At 40.8% G+C, this 18,687-nt stretch overlaps 1 protein-coding gene across 11 annotated transcripts in view; it reads right to left on the bottom strand.

Annotated features, from left to right (window-relative positions):
- The window catches only part of PLCB4 (phospholipase C beta 4), a 414,226-nt gene that overhangs the window by 306,934 nt on the left and 88,605 nt on the right, over positions 1-18,687 (bottom strand). For 2 of the 11 annotated variants that reach the window (XM_026012286.2, XM_072736382.1), the window contains exon 1: positions 913-1,098. The exons of the other annotated variants lie outside the window; for them this stretch is intronic. The gene's annotated coding sequence lies outside the window, so the exon portion shown is untranslated. Of the gene's footprint in view, positions 1-912; positions 1,099-18,687 lie in introns of those variants that run through there. 11 annotated transcript variants of the gene reach the window in all.

The following is an 18,687-nucleotide window of genomic DNA, read 5'->3' as shown; positions in this document are numbered from 1 at the left end:
CAAACCAAAACCTAAATTATTAATTTCCATTCATTATTTCAGGAAATAATTTTATATACTGTCTCATTAACTTTCTAAGACCATGAGTAAGTACAGTTCCAATAAGTAAAAAGTAGATTTTCATGCACTTTTAGGAAAAGACTTTTAAAAATAATCACTTTGCCTATTTAATACAGTTGAACCCAAAAAAGTGGCAATCAAAACATCATATTGAAAGAGGTCCTATAATTTTATTGCTAATTACAAAAAATGAAAGTGAATTATTTTGTAACAATTTATGCGTGTGGGAAAAAATGTTTAACACTGTGTGTATTGCATCATATTGAGGTATTCACAGAAAATATTTAAGAGACTTCTTACATTTTTTGCTAGACCTTATTTTTTAAGTTCATAACAAAACTGGATAAACGGCACAGATTTCTCATATGCCCCCTACCTCCACATATGTCATTTTAAAAACAAATTTGCAAAATGCTAAGTGCCACACACACACAAATCCTACCAGCCAATAAAATCATGTGATAAATGCCTTACTGAAAAATCTATTTGAGTTACAGTGAGGTTTAGGGACATTTTAAAAGACATTAAATCTGTATCTAATGCCAGAATCACCACAAAACAGTGTCTAATTTACTCTGCCTTAATTTTGTCTTGAGTTTCTCCCTTATTAGAAAATCTTTTTTAAAAAATCAATAATGGATAAATCAAACAACCTTCATAAAAAAATTTGAGTGGTCAAAGAAACTTAAAGCAGAAGTATTTTCTTTTCTACCACTACCCCTCCAGGAAGCACACAAGTAAAATTGTGACAGCCCTCCTCCAAGCTATAAAACAAAAAACCAAACTTACCAAAACTAATCCCCTTCATAAATCTTAACTGCCACTCATAAAGTTGAAAGTATGTTCTCTTACCTGAAAAGGAGTGAGTAGGATTTAAACCTCACCCCGTCAGAAATAGACTCTTGAGACCATGCCTGATGCAGGCTCAGAACTGCAGGGGCACCCACAGTTCTTGGATAAACTCACTCTTTCAGAAGGGGAGGAGGGGGCAAGAGATGGGATGAGCGAGCTCACGCAGCCAGCAAATGTAACAAGACTGGTCCTTTAGGCAGAGCCCCACCCCTTGGCCACAAAGAGAGAGGTTGGGCCAACAGTGCCCACAGCCACAACAAAATATCCAGACAGAGCAGCCGACAGAGACTCTTTTCACCATTCTAAGCAGAACAATAAATACAAGCAAATGCTTTTTATAGGCGTCTTGCCGAGTAACTGCCCAGAAATGAGTAAGAGGTCCTGCACACAAGTATCACTGGATCAGAGGTTGGGGTTTATCAACAGTTAGAATAAAATTTGAAACCTACACCTGAGCTCTTCCTTAAAACAAAGGCCACAAAAAATTCAAGATATACATGTAAAGGAAAGCCAAACAGAACGTCCACAATTCAGGAAATGTAATAACTTCTGTGCTGCTGAGAATCTTTGTTTCCACTTTCCCTTCTGGCTGCCACTTTTGCCTATTTATCTCCTTTATAATCCCTTCAGGGTTCAAGAAAGGAAATAAAACTTTTTAAACTTTCAAGTTACCAGTAATGGTGATATAAATAAAAATATTTAAAGTTAGATCCGGGGATTATCTCCCTTGCACAGATAGTGAAATAGACTTTTGTTTTCTAAATAGATCAAGAGGATTTTAACTCTACATCAAATTAAGACACTAACACATACTTACACATATGTGATTTACCCATCCATGAGTGGCAGTAAAAAAAAATATATTAAAAAAAATCAGCTTTTGCCAAAATGTGCCAGAGAACTAAGATGTTTCACAAAACAAGGCTCCAGGGTTAAGTTTCAGGATGGTCAACCTACATGAATGTCACCAGAATCCTTAAACTGCAGGATTTTTCTGAGTTTTTATTATGTTCATATTCAATCTATTATAATTTTGTGCATTGTTTCCCAAACTTATTTAATCATGAAATCCTTTGAGAGCCATTCAGAGAGAACTGTATCTCATGAGACAAATTTGGGAAATGCTAATAACTAGATTCCACTTGCCAAGCTTTAAGCAACAAACCTGACATTGTGATTAGTTTCCAAAGCACTTAGAAAAGTCACTCAATTATTAGGCTTCCCATCTAGCTCAACTCGAACTACAGCTCTGAAATTACAATGGGATCCATTTATAGATTATTCAATGGTAATGGTAAGGCTAAGCCTGCTTTCTAAATGAAAGTATGTGGAATGGAAGCACACTATCCGTGTATTTAAGAGATATCTATATTCTTTGAATTATGAAGGAAAAAGGAGGCAGAGAATTATATCTATCCTCAAGGGGCTGGACATTTTGCTTTGTACCTTGTAGTCATGATAGTAAGCATGCAGGTGCACCATAGTTACCTGCCTGCCCTCAAAAGTTCAATGTCAGACCTCAGAGATTAACAATCAGCCAATATAGCTTACAGAGAGCACCCTCCCAAAACCCTGACACAAAGCCAGGAGTAACCATTAAAAACACCACCCAAATGCAATACCAATATATGAACTCCAAAGCTCTGGGCAAATGCAAACATAGACCATGCAATTATGGTATCTCAAGATGTTCTTTCAGCCACTATTTACTGTAGCAAAAAACAGAGAGATAACAGTAAACACCGTTTACCATGAAGAACACCCAACTGTCTCATTATAATAAATGGATATAGGCTGAAATGTCCTAACAATTGTGAAAGTAACACAGATTTTAAAAGTTCAGACCACGGGGATCCCTGGGTGGCTCAGCGGTTTAGTGCCTGCCTTCGGCCCAGGGCATGATCCTAGAGACCCAGGGTTGAGTCCCGCATCAGGCTCCCTGCATGGAGCCTGTTTCTCCCTCTGCCTGTGTCTCTGCCTCTCTCTCTCTCTCTCTCTCTCTCTCTCTCTCTCTCTGTGTGTGTGTCTCTCTCATGAATAAATAAAATGTTTAAAAAAAAAAAGTTCAGCCCACAGAAAGCATAAAATTAAAAGTAAAAACTCCCTCTACCTTTTATATTAATTACAACTGCTGAGTTTTACTGTATATTTGCCTGTGATCACTTTTAGATGACTCATATTCAAAATACAGTTTCCTTCTAATGAGTGAGTTTATCCCATCTAAATTATGGCTTCTAACAACCAGGTGATCTGAACTCTATTATTTCATTTTGTTAAGCTTCCTAGTTTGATATTTTCTTTTGCTGTTTTTTTTTGCAACAGAGTTTAAATATGAAACGAAGCCAAACAACCAGGTTTACAGAATGTAATGAAAAGGTTATAAATCTTCTCACCAAACACACACACACACACACACACACACACACACACACACAAATAGTAACTATGAGAGGTGATGAAGGTGTTAACTGCCATTATTATGGTAGTCATTGCGCAATACTTATCCAGATCATCATAGGGACCTTAAACTTACACAATGGTATACGTCAATTATGACTCAATAAAGTGGAAAATAAATACAGCCCTACTAAATAAATATAGCCATAAAAACTGTGGATAGATATATGAAATGTGTAGGACGATCGCTATAGCCTAATTTCAATAACTTCCAACACCTTTAACCTCTCCACATTCCCCTTTTATGTTCAACTGACCAGTGTAGTAACAAAAACATACAAGAGGGGGGAAATGGTGTACACTTTGAATATAAGTGTGTACACTTTAAACTTATATTATGTGTCCCTTAGATCTCAATAAAGCTGAAAATAAATCCATATAAGGTAGAGTAACTATATAAAAAGAAAATCATAACTCTTAATATAAAAATAGCAAATAATATCATTAAGATATTGGATGAAAAGAGGAGAACAAGTAGGATTGCTTCCTTAAATGTTCATACTTAGGAGTCAACAGGTACTGTGTAAGGGTAGTAAGTCAATGAGTATAGGACTTTGTTATTATTCTAAACTATAATAATTACACAAAAAAGGAAAAGACACAATGCTATACACTTACATTATAGAAAGAAAAAGAACCCCAAAATAAAATAAAAGACAGAGGAAACTGCTTAGCCCAAGACACAAAACCTCAAAGTCAAAGACTGTGGGGTGACCCACCTTCAACCTCTCGTTCCTCTGCCTGGCTTCACAGAGCCTCTGCCAGCTGGGGCTCTAGGCGAGTGATGCTTGGAGATAACAGTAAACACCGTTGAATTTGCTCCAACCATCACCAAATTTGCAGACTTGCTTCCAAACCTTAACATTTGGGGGCTAGCCCCTTCCTACTTTCAGCAAAGATTTCCCCCCTACTTTTCCATACAGGGTTTCATCCCCACAGTTCCAGTTAAAGAGAATGGAAACTTTCACTCCACTTCCTTTAACAGAAACCCCTGCCTCCCAACATGCTCCAAGTTTCTAATTACTTTCTCTCCTCTTCAGTTTTTCTGCCTCTGGCAGCCTCCCACCAAGTACCTCTTCCCTTTCTAATTCCTTGATGCTAAAAATCAGTGGTGTGCTGAGCCAGGCTGCACTGCCAGCAGGACACAACCATGGGTCTCTCTTCCCAGGTCCCATCTGGTATAGGCACCTCCCTCCCCTCATCCCCCACCCCAGGAGGCCCAGTCCCCAAACAGCACAAACTAAATCTTCTCCCCCTTCCTCTCCTCAGAGCCAGGGGTTAAGTGTTGACCAGCACACTATGAGAAAGGCCTGCCAATTTAAGAAACAGCTCTTTTTTTTTTTTTTTTTAAGAACTGTATATAAAGGAAGAACTGTATTAATGAGAACAAGACAAGGTTTCTATTCGGGCTCTTCTTAATTAGTTGATAAAGACAGCTTTACCTATTTGACATGGCCAGATAAGCTGCCTAAACAAGACAGAACGGTGTTGCTATAATATTATAAAACCAGTGAACATGAATAAAGGCTGTGTTTCCAGAGTAAATGGCATCCTTTCCTTTCCAATTCCCTTTAGTATACTTATACAGCATCTTTCCCCGTAGTAGTTCTAAGCTGTACATGAAGGCTATTTTTTTTTGACTCTTAGTACCAAGGAATTTAAGGAAGTATCAGCATATTCATTTTCTAAGACATGATAAACAAGAAAACTTTCAGGTTCTGGCGGATCTGCCTCTTTCCTTTCTCCTTCCTCTCCCTCAAATCCCAAAAACACACAAAAATCATGCTTTTTACTTCTTATCCCCAAAAGTCTTGATTAAAATGACTAAGCTTTTTCATAGTGCCCTTGATCCTTTCGGCCTTGCTAAAGATTGAATTTAAAGCCAATACCTCAGTATACTCAAGGTAAGTCAACTCCTTGTTCCAGGGAACAAAGGACAAATTAGCAGACCTGATTATTTTAAAGCAGGGTAAGGACATTCTAACAAACACCGCCCATTTAGTCTGGCTAGATCAACAGCCTAGTGAATCATGAAACAAACAAAAAAAAGAGACAAAAGTAAAATACTCTTTGAGAAAATAAAGTATCATATGAACTTATATACTCACCCTATTTCTCTAATTCTTCATTCAACAGCTTTCATTGTATCACTATAAATGTACTCTATCAAGATTATCAGTATTACTGAATATTACCGGTAAAAAGTAGAATAGTTATGTTTAAAGTTAGGACATTCCACAAACAAAAACACTTCTTAAGTTCATTTGTCTATATATCTTATCCTACTCCAAGAAAAAAAATAAAAAGCACTGCCAGATATTATTCAAGAGACAGAACTTCATTTTTGTCTATTTAGAGCCAATAAAAAACAATTAATTTCACAGACTATAACTTGTGAACCAGACCTCCCTACCATCATGGACCTGATGTTGGTAACTAAACAGCTCCTGGATTTTAAGGTAAGCTGGGTAGCATGAAATGGTAGGTAAGAGCATCAGGCTAGAACTGGATACACCTGGGTTGGCATCAGAGCTCTTTGATTTTGGACACATTACTTAGCCTCCCTATAGCTCTACTTTCCCCATCTCTAAAATAGGGGAAAAAAATACCCGCCTCACAAGATCACTGGCAATTTTAAAATGAGAAAATCTACATTAAACACGTAGCATATCATCTGGTACATACATAGGAAGCACTAACTACATTGGGATAATAACTCATCACTGTCACTATCTAGTATTATTGCTTTTGCACAGCATGCCAACCTCTCAGCTGCCTCAAATATACAATAGTTTAGACCAGAACTTCTCAAACTTTCACAGGCACACAAAGCACCCCGGGATTCTCTTAAAAATGCAGACTGTGATTCAGGTTTACCGTGGGGCCTGAGACTCTATAGTTCTAGCCAGCTCCCAGGTGATGCAGATGACGCTGGTCCAAGGACCACACTTTGAGTATTTAGGATTTGAACCACCTGAATATTCCCAACCACCACTTACCTACTTTACACAAACACAGATACCCAGGCATAGCTGGCTAAAATGCAAAACACTGAATCCATAATCCAATATCACCTTCCCTGCAAAAATAGAACTTTTTAAAAATGGGAAAAGCTATGAACCACTCAGGATAATTGCTAAATATAGAATACAATTATAAGAAAGGCAAGGGATGCTTAACCCGGGGGAAGAACACGGGTTTTTGAACCAGGCCTGGGTCCAAGCTCTAGATGCACTGTACATACTAGCTGTTAACATGGCTTTGGATTAATTACAGAACTCCTTATAAACTTCAATTTCCTTATCTGTAAAATGGGGATAATAGTATCTATAAAATATAAGACCTCTCAAATTAACAGTTGTCTCAAAAATAATTACTATTTAAGTATATCCCATGGCCTGACATACAGTAGTTGCTAAGAATATGTCAACTGCCTTTCTGCTTGCAAAAGCACTTTTAATTACTTGCTAATATAACTCTGGCTTGCTTTCTTTCACTCAACTTGGGCCTTTTCCCTCTCTAGAACACTATCTGAAGACCTGCCACTACTAAAAGTCTTTTTCATGCTATTTCAAGCTGCCAGCATTATAATTTCCCAAGAGAAAGAACCTTATTTCCTAGTATGTTCTACTAATCCTCAAGACCTAGTCTGGAAGAAACCTATCTGTTTTCCACATGGCTTCTCTCTATTCTAAATCCTCGCAGGCTCTTTTCTCTTGCACAGGCACAAAAGAGAAGTCCTGGCCATCTTTTCCTCTGTCCCTATAACTATCTTTTTCAATCAGGGAAACTTATGGTGGGAAACCAGCCACTCACTTCAAGGTAACTCTCTGTATTCTCTTTTAGTTCCAAAACCAGAAATTGATTCTTCTTCTTAAGCTATGAAACACACACATACACACACACACACACACACACACACACACACCTCACACCCTCCCCCTGTGGTTTTTCTGTGGTTTCCTGTCACCAGGTAAAAATGATATGATGCCAAAACCATAATTTGCCCAGTTTCGCTCACTGATTCGTCACATTTACTGAGTGCCTGACATGTGCCTCCTGCTATGTCCCATGCCAAGTATATACCGATGTTTAAGAGACATGACCCACGCCCCTGAAGATTTAACTATCCTGACCTTCACTAATCTTATTCCTAAAACCAGGCCAAACTTCCAGAACCCAGGGCAGAGTAGGACAACTACAGTCTGCATCTAAATAAACCTCAGCAAAACTGTTAGAGATCAGCTCTGGTCAAAATCTACTAATGAAATGCATCAGGGCACCACCAGAAGAAATCTACAAATAAAAGCGGCCTCTACTAGACCACTAAACAGTGGCCAATCCTGCCCACCACATGGTCTTGGCTGGAATGGAGTGGTGGCACTTTGGAGACACAAATCCCACAGCAATGTTACTGTGAAAAGATGTTCCCACGATCCGCTCACCTCTTCTCTCTGACCATGAGCACCTAAAGAGGCTAAAATCTATCAGAAGCTTTCCAAAATTCACTGGCACACCAAACACAAACATTTCACCAGCCACATAAGCCATGTTTAGTATCTTGATGCCTATTTGTGGCTACAATACTTAATATTTATAATATTTTAAAATAGGGAGTGCCTGGGTGGCTCAGTCTGTTAAATGTCCAACTCTTGGTTTTGGCTCAGGTCATGGTCTCAGGGTCATGAAATTGAGCCCCACATCAGGGTCTGTGCCTCAGCTTGGAATCTGCTTGAGATTCTCTCCCTCACTACTCCCCCACTTACCTGTCAAATAAATAAAATAAAATCTTTTTAAAAATAAAAATAAGATAAAATAGAAAACAGGGGTGCTGGGCAAGAGGAAATCAATTTTTCCCCATCTTCAAGTCTGTTAACACTTTTGTCAAGCTGAGTTCTATCCATTACAAGGCTCATGGTATACAGAAGAGGCATGCTAACAGAATCATCTTGATTAAGAATTCATGTAATGTAAAGAGCATCAGAAAAATGTAATCAAAATATATGGAAATTATGTGATCAGATCATCAGCAAAAACTTCAGATGCAGATTAATTTATTGTTCACATTGATGAATCTAATTATGTCTATGAATTGCTTTTACAGAGGCCTGTGAACAAAAAGAAGCTCCCTCTTCATTATATGAAAACACACTAAGCCTCCTCATTTATGTTAAACTGGGAGATGAAAAGATACCTTTTACTTTTCTAACCACCATCAAATATAATAATCCTGTAATAATCATGGAGAGTACATGTACAAAGGGACCATCTTCTTGGTAACAGACAAGGGGGCATTATTCCCAAAGATCTTCCAAGAGATATTTGAAAGAGGCCCAGGGGCACCTGGGTCGCTCAGTGTTTCAGCATCTACCTTTGGTCCAGGTCATGATCCTGGGATCCTGGGATCGATTCCCACATCAGGCTCCCTACATGGAGCCTGCTTCTCCCTCTGCCTATGTCTCTGCCTATGTCTCTCTTATTCTCATGAATAAATAAATAAAATATTTTTTAAAAAATGAAAGAGGCCCAAAGTTCTCTGATATTCCAAGCCAACAGGTATGTCAAGGATGAAGCAAGGCTCAATTTAGGGCCATTTTCTAAGTAGCCTGGTTTAAAATCCAGGGGTAACTACACCTTCTACTACAGATAACAACTTAGGTAAAAAGTATCCAATGGCCTTTCTACAAAGCAATCTTCATGAAACACCGTCTAGGAGCCAGATGAATACTTCAGGGTTAATAATCCAGACAATAGCTTTACTTGGACTGGCTGAAGTAATAGAGCCTGAATTCACTTCAACATTCCTCTGCTTCACATTCCCCAAGTTAATTCTGAAGATGGTACATCTTCATGTTTTAACTTTTTAAACTCAGCTTTATGTCCAATGTGGGGCTTGAATTCAGGACCCTAAGATCGAGAGTCACATGCTGTACTGACTGAGCCAGCCAGGCACCCCAACATCTTCATCTTTTAGCTAAGTGTTCCAGAGTATAGGAGCTGCTGCAATGGCAAACTGCAAGATAATTTTAGGGGATATGCAGATTGAGCCTGGAATGACACAGAACCTCCCAGCAGGAAAGGTAGATACCTCTCCATTCCCTTCTTTCTTTCTCAATGAAGTGAGCTCTAGCTCCCCATCCATCTGATCTCTCTCTCAGTCTCTATCTCTGAATAAAGCCAGGCAGGCCTCTGACTCAGGGGTTTTGGCAGGCATTGGCATGTACTTAGGATTGAATGACACTATTTGGTTTTCATTTTTTAACTTTTATTGGATACTTCTACTATTCGTGGCACATCATAGTTTTCCATTTAAGGTAGTAATCTACTGTTTTCTTTTTAAATATACTTATCTGTGGCCAAAAAAGGTGAAAATTATGCAATAATAGAGGTGGAATACAATCATGGCACAAGACATGAATGACTGATCCGTGGGAAACACTGCAGAGTATAGATTAAAATGGTCTTTTTTTTTTTCTTTTAAGGTTTTATTTATTTATTCATGATAGACATAGAGAGAGAGAGAGGCAGACACAGACAGAGGGAGAAGCGGGCTCCATGCAGGGAGCCGACGCGGGACTCAATCCCGGGACTCCAGGATTGTGCCCTGGACCAAAGGCAGGTGCCAAACCGCTGAGCCACCCAAGGATCCCCAAGATGGTCTGAGTTTGAATAGAAGCTTCACAACTAATTTTGCTGTGTGACTTTAGGCGAGTTACTTAAGATCTCTGTGCCTTGGTTTCCTCATTTGTAAAAGAGAGGTAATAATAGTAGCTACTTCTGAGTGTTATCATGAGGATAAAGGGGTTATTACTGGTAAAGCACTAAATTGTTACCTAGCATAAAGTAAGAATTCCGTATAGATTACCTATTACAGTATTTTATAAATATATCTAAGTAAGTAATATATTCAAACTTGATCCTCTGGTCTGTGAATTACAAAGTAAAGAGACTTCTTCATGGTCTCCTGTATAGGGGGAAAAAAAAGCCTCTTCTGTTTTGTTTTATTTCAATTAAGAACACAGCCAACTTAAGTGTTTTTTGTTGTTTTTTTTTTGTTTGTTTGTTTTGGTTTGTTTTGGTTTTGGTTTTGTTTTTTAAGATTTTATTTATTGGGCAGCCCTGGTGGCTCAGTGGTTTAGCACCGCCTTCAGCCCGGGATGTGATCCCGGAGACCCAGGATCGAGTCCCACGTCAGGCTCCCTGCATGGAGCCTGTTTCTCTCCCCACCTATGTCTCTGCCTCTCTGTTTCTCTGTGTGCCTCTCATGAATAAATAAATAAAATCTTAAAAAAATATATTTATTTATTCATAAAGACAGAGAGAGAGAGGCAGAGACACAGGCGGAGAGAGAAGCAGGCTCCATGCAGGGAGCCCAACGTGGGACTTGATCCCGGGTCTCTGGGATCACGCCCTGGGCCGAAGGTGGCACTAAACCGCTGAGCCACCTGGGCTGCCCCCGAGGAGTGTTTTAAACCCATGTGATCCTCTGGAAGGCAGAAAATTAAGTGCACTACCTTGAATTCTATTATAATTTCCTTTCCTCTCTACTTAAAAAAATCCCAGTATTTTAATTACTAAGAGTTTAAAATGAGGCTACCATTCCTTATCCATATGACACCAACTAAAATGTATTTACAACCAGGCATGTAGTTCCTTCAACATTTTAACACTCTGCCAGATTCATGTAGCATCTCAAAAATTGCTGTTTTTTTGATACTGCTGTAGTAAATGACTTTTTGTTTAAATTGTGGCCACCTTACATGCAATGGATTTTTAACAATCTGCTTGAATGTTGCTATGGTCTGAATGTTTGTACCCCCTCAATACTCATAAAATCCTAACCCCCAAAGATGATGAGATTAGGAGGTGGGGACTTCAGCAAGTGCTTAGGTCATGAGGCCAGAGCCCCCATGGATGCAATTAGTGTTCTTATCAAAGAGGCTCCAGAGAGCTCTCTAGCCCCTTCAATCCTGGGAGGGCATAAGCAGATGTCTGAGATCCAGAAGAGGGCCCTCACTCCACCATGCAGGCTTCCAAACTCCAGAACTGTGAGAAGTAAACGTTTGCTGTTTCTAAGCCACACTTATGGCTTAAAACCCATAAGTCTGTACTGTTTTGTTATAGCCCAAATAGATAAAGACAAAAAAGCAAGCAGGCATCACTTATTTCTCTTTCCCTTCTTATGATTTTCTCTCTACTTGGTCCAGGGGGTTCCCTCCCTTTTGTTCATCTAGTTTAGTGGGACCACCTTGAGTGAATCATAGAATGTACAGGGGGGATCACTCTGTATCAATGTCATATACGTTCTTTGCCCCCACTCCAGTATAATGGGCTTTTTTTTTTAAGATTTTATTTATTTATTGATGAGAGACACACAGAGAGAGGCAGAGACATAGGCAGAGGGAGAAGCAGGCTCCCTAAGGGGAGCCTGATACAGAACCCAATCCCAGCGCCCTGGGATCACGACCTGAGCCGAAGGCAGATGCTCAACCAGTGAGCCACCCAGATGTCCCTAATGTGCCCTTTGGATTGAAGAAGAGAAGAGAGTACTGCTCGGTGATCCTGGATTAGTGATCCACATGGTTCAGCCAAGCTCCTAAAGGCGAATTCACTCTCTGTGTCTAATAGGGCTTCCTGAACAATAAACTTTAATTGTCCCATCGAATCCCACAAATTATCATCTCTGCTAGAACCCAACTCGAAAAGAAGAAGAGACAACCCTGTATCTAATGTGGAGGAAAATGGTGAACAATGAAATTAATGATGATTGCAAATGTAACCTTCACGATGCACAGAGACCAGTAATCCCTCCAAGAACAGATAATACAATCTGATTGCTTCTGAATGTCAAATGTACCTGCAAGAAATAGCTATGTAAATTTCCAGGGCCGGCTCTGTACGGAGTCCAAAGCTAATTTTTAAAATCTCAGTCATTGTTCCCATCTCTCTCAATTCTGTCAAAATTAGACCTTTACTTCTTTCATTTTTTTAAGTGACTAGGTACACACACTTCTGAGGAATTTCTTTAGCCTGACTTTGCGACAGCCAGGGACACTGGGGACAAACCTCAGGTCTGTGAGACCCTGGCATGTTACTTAACCCTTTTGTGCCTTAGGTACACCACCTATGAATGGGATGAGAGCACTCTACCTCACAGGTTTGTTGAAAACTGTACCCAACATTGGGGCACCTGGGTGGCTCAGGGGTTGAGTGTCTGCCTTTGGCTCCGGGGTTGAGTGTCTGCCTTTGGCTCAGGTCGTGATCCCGGAGTCCTTGGATCAAAGCTCGCATTGGGCTTCCCACAGGGAGTCTGCTTCTCCCTCTGCCTATGTCTCTGCCTCTCTGTGTCTCTCACGAATAAGTAAAATCTTAAAAAAGAAAGAAAGAAAGAAAGAAAGAAAGAAAGAAAGAAAGAAAGAAAGAAAGAAAGAAAGAAAGAAAACTGTACCCAATATATGGTTACTGGCATGTCAATGTTAGGTATAGGAGTCATGGTCATATGTGATCTTTACATGACTTCCTGAATGCCCTGATATGGGTATATGCCCATACCATATGCCCTGTTTAGGATGAGAAGATTGTACATTTCAGAGGGCCATAACAAGTGCAATATTTCAGAGCTTTATCAGCCAAGATATAGCATCAGATCTTCTCCTTGCACTACCTAAAACAAACTGTAGATTAAAAACAAAAGTACCTGTGGGTAGGTGGCTGAAGGGGCACTGAAAACAAATACAGAAAGGTCTTCCTAACAAGTATCATAATTTTTTAAAGTGTTGATAATATATCCTGACATTCCACTGAACTCATGAATAGAACCCTTTTACAAAAAAAAAAAAAAAAAAGAACCCTTTTACAGACTAAAATAAGGGGAATTGACCAATAAACAGTCACCATTTATTAAGTTTGCTATGGGCTGTCTCAAACCACTCTCTCCTTACTTGTGACTTCTTTCTTATCCATATTGTTTTTACTAGTCTTGACGAAAATGAGAAGAGCAAGTGGGCATGACTAAGTCATGGTCCATTAGACTACATTTATGTCACATGTTATACTCCCTGATGGTCTAGCTACAGAGCACACAGCAAATGGGGGTATACTGCTGTCCCAAAGAACAGCAAGTGATGTCACAGAGCCCATCTACACAAAAGTCTGGGTGCTCAAATAAATGTGGGAAATGTTGCTCTAGCTCTACATCCTGCTAAAGATCTCACACAGGACACGGCACATGGTAGTTGATCAATATTTGAATGATATGGAGTTAGCATGCTTATCTGAACATTTTTCCTCTAGTAAAGGGGACCAGAGTGAAGCACATTCAGGAACTCTCTATTCTGATGAACATGAGCTCACTGAAGACTCTGCAGATTATTAGGATAACACACCAATAAAATTCACCTGTGCATGCTTAACTCTAACATGTCTAAAGTCGTGGCCAAGGCAGTAGTGTTACCATCCCGAATGTTGTAAAACTCCTGATGATTAGTCACTATCCATCCTCTGTTCCATTAATAAGACAGACTCAAGTGTGCTCAACTGAAGATTACATGTTCAGGCTCTCTTGCAGCGAGGTGCGACTATGTGACCAAGTGCAGGCCAATAAAGCACAAACGCAAGTGCCATTTGAACTTCGAGGAAGGCTGCAGAAATGGAGGGGGTCACCTCTCAACTGAGAAGGCTCCTTTCTTCTCACTAATTCCCTTTTGCTGCACATGTGGGCTGCAGACATGAGAACCCAAACTAAACTGGCCCTGAGTGACCTTGAAAAGGGAAGCCACAGGACTAGGACAGTGGGACAAAAAGATAGGAATCTGGGCTCCCGATCACAGCAGGAAACCATGGAGGGCCTAACTGAATTTCTCTGCCATGAATGTTCCATCTTAAGTCATTGCTGTTTTAAATTTTCCTGTTATAAATAATCAAAACTAATCCTGATACATGAAACAAATGGGGCTCCTTGGAACACATTTTTAGGAATCCCTGACCTTACAGCTTCCCAGACTTCTCAGTACTACTTACTCTATTTTGAAAAATTAGCTTTTAAAAAGAAAAGGAGGCACTGCTTTAATTTAGATATAAAAAAATAGTGACGTAATTCACTATTCCCCAACAATGATGAACACCCACTTACCTAAACGCCCACTTTCCTTGTGGGGCTTTAGTGGATTATACTAACCATTTCCCAATAAAGAGCAGAAAGCCAAATATTAGGAAGCGGAAACTGCCGGATGAATTCCATCCTTGCACGTGCACCTCCCTTACCACACCACTTAGCGAATGAAAACGTACCTGACTTCCCATCTTGACTCTTCCTTGTGGCCTCTCTTTAAACAGCCAATTATAGAGAAATTTATTTGTTTAGGCTTATTCCTCAGGGAAATCCAGGAATTAAATCACTTCGCCAACAAGGCCAGGAAAACAAATCATTTGTGTTGTGGCTGAGCCATAAGGCTCACATCATAAACACAAGCAGAGGCTGCACAGCTTTGCTCTCACAAAGCCATTTGGGAGAAGATTTTTATGGCAGCAGCTGAAATGTTTCTACCAAAACAACACCTACACTTCGCTAGAGTTATTTTCAGAGGGGAAGGTTTCCCCTACTGCTGCTTAAATCATCGCAATGTTTAGTTAAAAGCGTAGGTTCGCATGAGTCTGGGGCTGCAGCCCCAAGGGGGGAATCTTAGCTGCCGCTTCCTGGCTGGGTGACCTAGGGCAGCCGTCTGAACCTCGCTGAGCTCAGGTCCTCCGCAGGAATCTGAGCACTCTTGAGAGCTGCCCAGGGAACTGTTAAGATATGCTTAGCACAGTGGCTACATAATGACTGTTCCAAAAATTGGGGCTGTCTTCTCTCATCGTATTTGGTTTTAAATGCCTTGAATAGCTTAAGGAATAAAGATATAAGGACCTAGGGGAGCCATATTTAAAGATACTCTATCGACATTACCGTATTGGTATACCTGTGGTAGCTGTACGTGGAGAAGCCACAGAACACGGTTTACCCACAGCCCATTTACATAGCGCTTCCTGGACCTCCTAGGACAGTCACAGCAAGGAAGTCAGTTCAAACCCTGAATAGCTAAGGGTGCCTGGATGGCTCAGTTGGTTAAGCATCTGCCTTGGGCTCAGGCCATGATCCTGGGGATCAGGGATGGAGCCCAGCATCAAGCAGAGTATCAAGCTCCGTGCTCAGCAGGGAGTCTGCTTCTCCCTCTCCCTCTGCTCTTTCCCCCTGCTTGTGCTCTTACACAGTCTCTTGCTCTCAAATTTTTAAAATCTTAAAAAAAAAACAAAACAAAACAAAACTGGGCAGCCCAGGTGGCTCAGCGGTTTAGCGCCACCATCCGCCCAGGGTGTGATCCTGGAGTCCTGGAATTGAGTCCCAAGTCGGGCTCCCTGCATGGAGCCTGCTTCTGTCTCTGCCTGTGTCTCTGCCTCTTTCTCTGTGCCTCTCATGAATGAATAAGTAAAATCTTAAAAAAAAAAAAACATGAATAGCTAAACTAGACAACACAGTCCATTTACTGGCTCTATTTAACCTATTAATAATGATAAATAAATATTGTTGAGCATCTCCCAGGTACTGGACACCCAGCAACCCACTTTTTTTTTTTTTTTTAAGATTTTAAAAATCTTAAACCCCACCGGGCTGCCCAGCAACCCACTTTTCATGGAGTAACTGTCTTTTCACATTTATACACCAGGAGAAGAACCACAGACACTGTGATAATGAGACCCCAATTTAGGACGAAACAACTGAGTTCAATGCTGCTGCCAATCCTGCAGGCAGAATGCAGGTAACTGCCCTCAGCTGAAGAAAGTTTTTCCACCTAAGATCAAGCTCCCACCCTGCAGCTGCCTTCAGTGGCCGACATCAGTGCATAAAGGCCCAACCAGCTTTAAAGCTCCCTCAGGGTTTGACTAAGGCTTCTGTTAAGACGGCCTTGCAGCTCAACTGCCCCCCCCCGCCCCCCCCCCACCCCCCCACCCCCCCCCCCCCCGTCATCCTCCCTTTCCCCTTCTTAGGTGTTGATCTTAAGAGAAGGCATGGGGCCTGTAATTACTTTGATTCAGATGAAAACAGTGAGTCTCAGAGAGGTTGAGAGGTTTGCCCACAGTCACACAGCCAATGATCGCAAAGGCTGGGATTGGAACCCAGTCATTCTGATGCCAGAGCCTAGGTTCTAAATCACTCTGTTCTACGGCTCATTCGAGTTTGCACTTTCATGTCCCATAAAATAAGCTACTCAGGTTGGCTGCTGTCCTCACAGTAGACTGCAAGAAGCAAATTAGGATGAGAGAGAGTTGCGGGAGAAGGCAACTTTAATAAACTTAGGAAAGACAACCAGGAAACAGAAACCAAGGACTGGTTACAGAATGACAGAATGGCTAAGGGGCCACAGAGGGGGCACAGAGGGTCCACGGAGGGGCCAGGGAGCAGCAACTGTGAACTGCTAGCTTGTGTAGGTCAGAAGGATGTGGAAGGAAGCAGGGTTTTTAGAGCCCAGAGATTTGGGCCAACTGGTAAGATTAGAACAGCTGCCCAGGCTGTTCAGGTGGGGGCAGGTGGAGGCAGAAGCTATGAAGGAGACACAGCTGTTTCTGGAGTTACCGAAGAAACACAGAGAAACAGGGACCTCCCTTTGGTCACCAGACAGCCAGGAAGCCCGGGGAACTATGTAGTTCCCTCGAACATGGAGCAGAACCAGAGATGGTCCAGGAGTGCATCTAAAAGCAAGTCTGCATTTAGGCAGCCCGGAGATACAGCTGATCCAACTGGCAACAAGGAGCAGAGAGAAACACTCTGAAAATAAAATGCAAGAATTAAGGTCAATCTGTCAAAACCTAGTTTAAAGGCACATTGTCCTGCACCCTCAGCAACCCCCAAGCAAACAATAACAATAATGACCTGCCTGTGTGGCCCTTTACAAGCCATGTCACTTTATTACTGCACAGTTCAATCACTGTGGCCTGAAAGAATGAGGCGGAGATGTTTTGCTGACTCTGTTTAGTAAACCAGGGAAATATATGTAATATTCTGAAAGTATTTCCATCATAAAAATAGCAAATTTACTGGACAGCGTTTAAATGGATAGAATTTCACAATCAAGATTTTACTTATGTAGAACAAATTGTTACCCACCACTGTGAGCTAAATTAGGTGTTAATGTAGCTCCTATTCTGCAAGGCTAGATACGCCTTCACTATTTTATCTACTGTTTGACAAAGTAGGAGCTAGAACACAAATTCTTTTCTCTCTTCTCAAAAGTCCTCTGCTGACTCCTCTGATGCAACAGAAATTCTCAGGGGAAGGGAAGAGGGGTAGAGGAGAGAGAAAATTCTGAAGATGAAAACACACTACCAAGAATCTTCAGCAGCAGATACTAACATTGGAGTGACACAACAACAATTGGCATGGCCCCCGTGCAAATTTATGAAGCATTCCATATTTTGCCTTTCTTGTCTAATGTTCACAGATGGGAAAAAAATCTGATTAGTGAAATGATTTATCCAATCAAGGGCCCCTTCCCACTTCAAACTTTTCCTTCAAAAAAAAAAAAAAAAGGTTCCCAGTGACAATATTCAGCAACCATTGTTTATTCACTTTGACCTTCCAAAGACCTCTAACATCTATTTTCAAAGTTATTTATATTCCAGTCCCTTCAGAAGGAATGTGATTTGTTCATATATAAAGGTTATGAATAAATTTCAGTCCCACCCAATCCCATTCTGCCTCACCACCTCCCCTAAACAAAGCTACTTTGAGGTAATTAAAACCCAAACAGCTTGACAGAAGATTTAGGTTTGAGACTTGGTTTTGCTCTAGGAAGCTGTGTGGACTCACTGGTCAACAAACCTCTCTGGGCCTCCGTCTCCTCATTGCCAACATGACGCTACCAGAACTAGTTAATGTCCACAATCCTTGCAGCTCTGAAACGACTCCACAGAAAGATAATAAAAGTCCTGTGCAGAACCAAATGAACTCTTTGTCACTTGACATGGCATGGACATCTGCTGGTGAGATTCCTTATCGAAATTAAAAAGTACAATCTGTGGCCATGGCATAGAGAAAAGAATCTGACCTCATTCCTTGCTCTCTGTTGACTGTGATCTCACCCAGCAATTCTCAAGCTGGGTTCTCAGGTAGTCTGATTGCAAAAAGAGTCCAATTATTCTCCCTCCTGCATCTATGCCTTCTACCATTTACCCTTTGAGTGCCTTCTCACTCTGGGACCAGTCGTGTGACTTTTTTTGGGTCAACAAGATATTAACAAACATCATACAAGCAACTGCCTGAAAAGTGCATGCTTTATTGGGCTT

This window comes from Vulpes vulpes, chromosome 14, assembly GCF_048418805.1.
Source record: "Vulpes vulpes isolate BD-2025 chromosome 14, VulVul3, whole genome shotgun sequence".
Taxonomy (NCBI): domain Eukaryota; kingdom Metazoa; phylum Chordata; class Mammalia; order Carnivora; family Canidae; genus Vulpes; species Vulpes vulpes.
The sequence above is the reverse complement of the archived record's forward strand: the minus strand, read 5'-3'. Positions and strand labels throughout refer to the sequence as shown.